This window comes from Coffea arabica, chromosome 11c (genome assembly GCF_036785885.1).
Source record: "Coffea arabica cultivar ET-39 chromosome 11c, Coffea Arabica ET-39 HiFi, whole genome shotgun sequence".
NCBI lineage: Eukaryota > Viridiplantae > Streptophyta > Magnoliopsida > Gentianales > Rubiaceae > Coffea > Coffea arabica.
Window position 1 is genome coordinate 4955017 of NC_092330.1, and position 7832 is coordinate 4962848.

The window sequence follows — 7832 nt, forward strand, 5'->3', positions numbered from 1 at the left end:
ATTTATCTAGATGCTTTAAAGGATGGCTTAGAATGTATACTAACGATACATGGTGAGGCGATTGTGTATGTCTCTAGAAAGTTAATAAATCACGAGAGAAAGTAGCCAACTCATGACTTGGAATTAGTGGCTGTAATAGTAGCATTAAGAGTGAAAACGTTACCTATGCGAGGTAAACATAAGGCCGATTATGTTGCCCTATGATCTAGGAATTAAAATATCTAATGAGAAAAATCAAGGTTTGATTACTAGTTGAATGAATAGAAATTGTGCGGCTTGGATTGGAAAACGCAAGTTAGTAATTGATCTGGTAGACTTAACCATTACAAGAATGATATTGTCCTAGGTGTGAATTTCGAAGACGAAATTCCTTTTAAGGAGGGCAGGATGTGAGGACCTGAAAATTTTCTTATTTATCGAATATTACAAGTTTACTTAAACATTTATTTACTCATTTTCTCCGAATTATTTATTTCGACTATTTAAAAATCCATTTATATGGAACAACGCCCCTTTTATATTTTAAAGCGTTTTGTTGGAAAATTCACTTTTCAAAAATTCGTTTAGTTCGGAATAACGAGTACATGTTTTTCGAGACTATACTTAAATCAGAAGTGTACTAATATTGGAGAGTTAAGAATGATCAATGACAGATTAAGAAAGGTTAATTGAGGAATTAATACTCACTCATGTGAGGACTCACAAAATTTATCTATTTTAACTCCAAATTCTAGCTCATTTAATTATTTATTTCGCCATTTACTCTGAATATTATTTTCTAGTCTCTTGAGACCTAATTACATTGATCTATGACTTACTTATATTTTTAGAGTAGCTCGTTTCAAAAATTAATTCTTCGAGACCCGTTAAGTGAAAATAGTGAACGCACGTTTGGGAACGATAATCGATTTAAGAGAACAATGAGGATTGGAAAATTGGAGACATCTAAATAAGTCCTAAAATAGGTATTTTTATGTTTAAGTGCTCAAATATTAATTAGTAATATTCCTTTTATAAGAATTTCTTAGAGATTTCGCGTTATCGCGCTTAAATTGGAAATACGCGTTTTCACACGCGCGATTTAATTGAGGGACTTTAGACCCTTAGTTAGGGGCAAGCAAGAGTGAATAATATTTATATGAATATAAGTGCATTAGAGGTTTAGTACTCTAGTGCAACAAACTTAAGAGGAATCGAGCACAAAACGCTCGCACGCGTACTATTTGCGGTTGACTTTGTGCACCCAATACTTAACCATTAAGCTACCTTCAAGAAGCAAGCTCCATCAGATTTTTCTCTCTCTCTTCTCACTGTCAACATCCGAACCAGCAAAGAAGAAAAACAACTCCAATTCCATCCTAATTCCTTCACCAAATCTTCTCCATTTCACTTCAAATTTCAACCACTCTTAGCTAATCACTTGGAGATTACATCAAGTTAAGAAAGAGGGCTGCTTTCCACAACTTTCTTGGGCATTCATTGGACCGAAAATTCTGTTCTAGTTCATCAAGAGAGGTAATGGACAATCAACCCTTTAAATCTTACTTTATGGAAGTAGTATTGCACATCCAAGCTTATGCATGTTTATGGGTAGCTTGTTATATTGAAAAAATTGTTGTGTGGGTTCTATGAACTCCCACTTTGGTTGGATGAACTGATTGGATGAATGATGATGCTAATAATGTTGGTTTAGTGCCTAAACTAGTGGATTAATGTTGGGTTGTTGATAGAAACTCAAGGAGGGTGCAATAACCAAAAGTGGCCATTTTGCCCCTGCTTTGTTCGAGCACTTTGGTGCGAAATTTTGAGGTTCTAATGGCTTTTTTATGTTGTTTACATGTTATATTGAGTGTGTAAAAAGTTTCACTGAAAAATAACTTGATTTGGTCACCCAAATATTGAAATTTCTAAAGGTTAGAAAACTGGAATTTTGTTCCCGGATTGCCCAGGCAGTCTTCTTGTTTCGGCCATACCTTGTTGCTCCGATGTCGAAATTGAGTGCCATTTGAGGTATTGGAAACTAGACATTCACAGATTTTCATTGGTATAAAATACATGTCCTGGTTCCACTTGACCTAGCCAAACCATTCGTTTGAAATCCACTGTCCTGTTTCGCCGCTTCCTGGAAGGCAGCACATGAGTTGCAACTTGATGCTCACGAATTAGTTGGTTATGGACAGATTCTGAAAATGGTTTTTTCTGAAAAAATATATCCTTATGAGTTTGTTTTCTAACGTCACCAACCACGTTCAATTCCAAGTTGAATTGAGTGATTTATGATCTAAATTCAAAACTGACTTTGTGAACGAAAACAGTGTTTTGGACAGCTTTGAAACTAACAATGACTTGGGACTTGTTATCCGGAATTTTGGTGATTAATTACCTAAAAAATGTGTATTGGATACCTCTTAGACATTGTCTATGCACATGGACCGTGCTTGAGGTACTTTGTTGGCCAAACCTTTTGAAAACAGAAAACGGAACATACAAGGCAGATTTGCCTTGAAGTTCTTGGAGTTTTCGTGATTTCGTTAACCAACTTTCCGAATGAATTTTCCTGTGAAATTTAGTAGAAGAATAGCCCTTATACGGTAGGATAAACCTGCCAAATTTGGTACCATTTCAAGTTCGTTTCGATGTTCAACCGATGTCCCAAAAACAGTGATTTAAATCTGGAAAATGATAAACAGGTTCTAAATTTCAGCAATTTTAAGCTACCATATTTCGGTGCTCAAAACACCAATTCTAGTTCCACTTGCTTTGTTTTAAACCTTGTTTGTAACTCTAATTGAGTTCCAAATTCCAAAGGCTGGTTTCCAATGGGTGAATTTTGCCGAATTTTCAAAGTTGGCCAAAAACCAACCCCGAAAGCTGCCTTCATGTTTAAAACAGCAATTTTGAGCCAATTTTTGAATACTTTCCATCTGGAATCATGCAAGAGTGTATTCTATGAACTTTTAGTATGTTGGAAGAGGTTTTCAATGGTACCAAGTTTTCCAATTTTTGACTTGTAAAGCGTGAGGTACGATTTTTCTAATGTATCGTATGAAAACTGAAATTTTTCGAATTTCAAGGAAATGGAGTTTTTCATGTACTCCTTATTCCTTCGATACTACTTGAACGTTCTATACTCGATTTCCAAGATTAAAACTAAATTTCTCTTGTACTTTGAAACCCCACTTGAGAGTTTCGATTTAGGATAAATAAGGCTCGTTTCACGAGACTTTCTAAGATTGTACTATGGTACGATCTTCTTTAATAGTAGGGGTTTATAAATAATTGTTCATTACTAATTGTTCAGGTACACAAGAGGACCTTCAAGAGGATCCCACAGTGAACGCCTAAAGCTCCGAGGGACATATCTTCCTCATTACTTATATTGGTGAGTGTCAAGTGTATGAATACTTGATACAAATTTAATTGTTATGATTGTTTGGAGATTTTGAAAATGGAGGCGAGTGTGTACTTTACCGCACTCATTCTTATTTGAAATGAATGACTCATGATTCAAATGAAACGAATGAATTATGAATGACTTGATTGAATGAAATGAGATGATTGAATGTTGAATGAAATGAAATGGTATGCTATGGCTGCATACGTCGTTGGAGTGAATCTCCTCGACTCTCAAATGAAAATGGGGGACGCCCAAACTCATAGGCCGACCTTGGAGTCGAGCCGGCATGGGTTTGGTTGGGAATCTAGGCGAGACATGAGATAATTAAACTCGACCTAATGATAGTTCTTGCTTGACATACCCATGGAATATCGCCTTATAAATATCTTGCGGGCCCAGGAGGTGCACGGTGGACGGAGGGAAGTAAGTAGTGATCTACAGAATGGAAATACCGACCCGATTGACGGAGTGTCATCGCGGGAAGGTATACGAATGCCATTGGCAAAACAAGTGGAAATTAGCTCCTGAGAGCTACCATATCCTTGAATTGTTTCTGTTTACATTTCATTGGAATTGTCAATTACTTGTACTTTATCCTTTGACCTGTTATTTGGGTTTGTTACTTGGATTATGTGCTTACATGTGTGTTCTTGGCCTCACGAGCGTTTTGCTCACCCTGTAGATTTGTTTTTCTTAACAGGATTTGGGTCTGGAATGAGATTCGGAGGAATTTCTCTTTTATATATTCTTGTAATAGGGTTCCAACACTTTTGTCTAGACTTTTGGCTATTGTATATTTTGGGTTAGAACTCTTATTGGTTGTACTTTTGAAAACCTGATGTATGATTTGGATATTTGATATACCTGGATGTTGTATATTTTGGGTATTGATATAACTTTTGGGATTTTGATATAAGGATTGGATAATCGTTATATATATATTGTTAAGTTTGGAAGTTTTTCTGCACTTTCTTACTTATCTGGTGTTGTTAAATAGTATTGTTCTAAACTTGAATGGATATTGCTATGAGTCCTGGCGAGAGTTGGGCAGGCATCTCGCGGATACCCTCTGGTTTGCCTTATGGAGAAGTGGGGACGTCACAGTTGGTATCAGAGGTTAGACTTCAGATCTTTGTAGTGTATCCTAAACTTAATAGTTTAGGATACCGGACTGTGGAATTGGTTGAAAAGTTAAGTGACCACTAGTGGTAATGAAAACTAGAACCTAGGTTTGAATTAATGGACAATTGGAGTTCTCGATCTTGTAAGGGACATATGGGATAGTATGAGATAATCAAATCCAGTATATTTAGTATATTTGGTCCCATTTAATCTTTTAATTTTAATTGTAAGTTACGAAAGGTAACGGTGGCATTGAACCATCTTGGGGACGCATTATGGTGACCATGGCCGTGAAGGGCCTAGGGGAGGGCTCGTTGGAGGTATAATCCAACTCGCCGAACTTGGACTTTATGTGATTTTCGAAGGACTTACTCGTGCCCCAATAATGGAGTGTTTATAGTAGCCAATCATCGGAAGTGGCTATCCGAGGAAAATAGGATAAGTCGAGGGGATAATCGAGAACTGAGGGCAATTGCGGATGCCTAGATTACTAGAATTCTTGAAGTGGAGATTGAAATACTTAAGGAGTAAGGAAGACAAAGGCTCCTTGTAAGAAGCATTAAAAGAGCTAAGAATCGACTTGTTGGGGTAGGGTCCGAAATTAAAGACAGGATGGATAAGTCGATGGCTGGGTGTGTTACTTTGATTGAACAAGTGGAAAATGACAAGATATTCGATAAGGGACATGAGATCTAAAACTCCTAGTGCTGGAAATGAAAATGATCCTACGGAGGTAATTAAAACTGTTGGCTCCGCCAATCACTAAACTAGTGATTTAAACTATTTTAATAGTTTTTACAAAAGATAGATGGGGTGGCGCTCGCTTAAAGGCCATTGCATTTTGTATCTTGTTTCACTATGTTTCCTACCTTTTGAAGCAATTAAACGTTACTCATGGCATACTTGACTTTACTGTTTCATGATTTCAAATCCATGATTGGGTTGTACCCATTTGCGATTATTTTGGTGTCTTTCCTTTCATTCTTGTATTTGTTTGGTGTGATAAAGGTATCACTTTTCAAATTTCGTTTATGTGCACTCACTTTATGTCATGCCTTTTGTAGACACCAAATTTTTGATTTTTTTAACTTTATTTGTTTGATTAATTCAATCTTAACTTTATTCGTTTCAATTCTAGGGTTTTTATTTTATTTTGTTTTGTTTTATTTTTATTTTGTTCTAGTTTATTTTATTTTGGTTTTCATACTAAATTTCAAAAAAAAAAAAAAAGGGAAAAATTGACAAATGGAAATTTGCATGTGGGACAAGTGTCCCTTCTTGTTTTTTAACAACACATCACCAAGGTGGCAAGGGGTGAGGGACACTTGGTAAGTTTTAAGGAATTTTGAAAAAAAAAAGAAAAAAAAAGGAGAAAAAGAACAAGAACAGAAAATTTTCGTCTAGGGCAGCCGGCCGAAAAAGAGAGGGAGCCGCGGATGAGGCGGGGCGAGAGAAATCAGAGGAGAAAGGCTTCAGCGAAAAAAAACTTGAGGAAATCAGAGAAAAAACAGGGAAGGAAGCTTAGGGCCGAGAGAGAGAGATCAGGGTGAAGTTGTTGGAACTTGAGGACGGCTGAAAAAAAAATCAACCAAGAGGGGGCTGGGTCGGAAGCAAAAAAATGGGGGAAAAATGAAACAGAGGAAAATTCAGGACGGCGGCGGACGGAGGTTTGGAAGATCGACGGCAAGGGAAATCCGAAATTTGGGGAAGGTGAAATTTGGGAGCAAAACGAGAGAGACTGAGGGAGATAGAACAGAACAGAGGCCAAAATCTGAAATTGGAGGAAAAAGGTTTCGACTAAAAACAGGGGAGGTTTACGACTGGGTTTGGGAGGGACCGAGAGAAAGAAACCAAGAGGAACCAGGCGGCAAGCTAAGCAACGAGCAAAAAATGAAAAAAACAGAGGTGGTCGGACAAGAAAGAAAAGACTAAAGGAGAGCTAAGGCTAGCGGGGTTCGATGGAGAGAGGGAGTCTTCGGCTCAGGAAAACAGAAAAAGAGAGGACAAGAGAAATGAAAAGAGGGGCAAGGAGGGAATCGAGTAGCGGCCAGGGTGGATAGAAAAGGAAAAACGCAGTTGTGAAGTGGAAGGAAGAAGACAGCGGCTAGGGAGGAAACCAGAAAAGAAAGCTTCAGCAAGAGCAGAGAGAAATCTGGAAATTGGAGGGGTTTCCCTCGGAGGATTCGAATGAAAGCCATAGCAAGGAAAGTCATGGCCGCTGTCACCACCGGAATTGTCCACCGCCACCACTGCAATCTGCCATTTCCGCCTGAAAAATCCTATGCACTGTAAGTCTTACTTTCAAGCGCAAACTCTGGAAATCCCAACCCCCAAATTTGTCTCCGGTGAATTCGTTTTCTTGCAATTTTTCGGTGATTTGTTCATAATTGTTTGACCGCAACATTTTATGGGTTGAATTGGACTGATTATTTTCCCTTTTGAGAGCTTGGATGTGGCCAACCATAGTTTCAACACATCAGAGAATTAGTGAGATTTTAATGCCCACAACCTGTTCGATGAAATGCCCAACCGAAAATTATGTTTAACCGATAACTTGTCTGCTTCTTGCGTGAAAGGAAAATGACATGGTCAGCAAGTGCAATGGTAAAATGTAGAGTTTTAGGTTTTCTCGCCTGCTTGTTATGGCGCCATTTCTGTTTTCTTTATTCTTCCCTATGTATCAATTCAAGCTACTGCTATGAGGGGGGGGGAAAGGCTAGGTTTGAGACTGAATTGTTGATATTGCTTTGATTGAAAAGAAAGCCGAAATGGAAATGATGTTAGCTTGCTAATCTCTTGTTCGAAACCTGGGATTACATGATTTTGCAAAGGGCTTTGAATCACATGTGTAACCCATTGCAGTATCCTTTTCCTTATCTATGCAATTTTTGAATCCTAACTTGAGCTATGTTTTGGAACTTTTATTTGGGAATGGTCAAGTCTCTTCGTATGGATTTGTGTGAGTTGCGTTTGTCTTTTTGAAATGATCAGAGTTGATTTTTTTTTGTTGCTTTTGTCCGTGAAAGGAAGCTGAAATGGAGGCCGACATTTAGATTGTTTTTGGAAAAGATGATTATTTGTCTGATCTTATAGTTCCAATCCCCTGACTTTTAAGTATTTCATCCCGGCCCGAATGATTTGTTTTTCCTTGCAAGAAGATCCTGAATTAATTTCAAATTGACCCCAGAGCTTAGGTCTCTTCATGTTTTGTATATATTAACCTTTGTCCCTTGGCTTTTGCCTAAATTCTGATAGGACTTGAAATTGGAGAAGTTGACTTATTTCGCCCTTTTAAATTTTTATTATCTTTTCA